At 40.4% G+C, this 1,091-nt stretch overlaps 1 non-coding gene across 1 annotated transcript; it reads right to left on the bottom strand.

The window, feature by feature from the left end:
* Window positions 1-532: 532 nt before the first annotated feature.
* Window positions 533-632, bottom strand: trnar-ucu (transfer RNA arginine (anticodon UCU)). Its single transcript has 2 exons — window positions 596-632; window positions 533-568 (listed from the first exon to the last, which is right to left on the bottom strand). It is a non-coding gene; the product is annotated as a tRNA-Arg (tRNA).
* Between the last annotated feature and the right edge of the window lie 459 nt (window positions 633-1,091).

Genomic DNA, 1,091 nt, shown 5'->3' with positions numbered 1-1,091 from the left:
TATGTTATTCTTAACATATCAATATGTGTAAAATTTATATATATCAATTATGCATGTAATTTATATCCATTCATACATGTTATTCATGTTTGAAAAGTCCAGTACTATCGTAGACAAATTTAGAGATTTATTTTAGAGTTATCTTCGAGATAATAATGGAATTAGCTGAAAAACTGAAATTAAGAAGAAGCCTTTATTTATCCCATGCACACTTCAAGCACAGTGAAATTCATCCTCTGCATTTAACCCATCTGAAGCAGTGGGCAGCCACACTAGAGCATCCGGGGAGCAGTCAGAGGTTAGGTACCTTGCTCAAGGGCACTTCAGCCCAAGGCCATCCCACGTTAACCTAACTGCATGTCTTTGGACTGTGGGGGAAACCAGAGCACCCAGAGGAAACCCACGCAGACACAGGGTGAACATGCAAACTCCACACAGAAAGGCCCTCGCCGGCTGCTGAGTTCGAACCCGGAACCTTCTTGCTGTGAGGCAACTGTGCTAACCACTACACCACCATGCCACCCAAAGGAAATGACTCTGGTAGGACTTGAACCCACAACCTTTGAATGGCTTCTCTGATGAGTCCAACACGCTCTAGAAGTCCAACACGTTATCCATTGCGCCACAGAGCCCATTTTTAAGACCAGTGGGCAGCCACACTAGAGCGCCCGGAGAGCAGTCATTCCATTACTGTGCACTTGTAAATTAAAGCATTTGACTTACAACTCAGAGTGCCAAAACAGGAACATTTGCCATTCTAATTACACAAGTAACAAAGTTCCACAAACACTCATCGTTAACCATGCAGGGATATAAAACATCACACTTTCCCCACGTTAGCTAGTAGTATAGACAATATTAATACAGACAATATTATATTTGTCCATGCCATGATGTTTTTACTGTGGAATGTAGCAAATGCTCCTTCACAGTCAGCAGTAATTAATAAGTTTGACCAGTAAGTGTTGACTTGATGTAAAATACACAAATCCTGATGCTTTCATTGGATAAAAATAGAGCCATTATTGTTGTGAATGACAATCAGGTAATTAGACAAGTATTTAAAGCCTCTTTAACTAAATTCTTTCATA

The sequence above is a fragment of the Neoarius graeffei genome, chromosome 14 (assembly GCF_027579695.1).
Source record: "Neoarius graeffei isolate fNeoGra1 chromosome 14, fNeoGra1.pri, whole genome shotgun sequence".
Lineage (NCBI taxonomy): Eukaryota > Metazoa > Chordata > Actinopteri > Siluriformes > Ariidae > Neoarius > Neoarius graeffei.
This window is presented reverse-complemented; position numbering and strand designations above follow the sequence as displayed.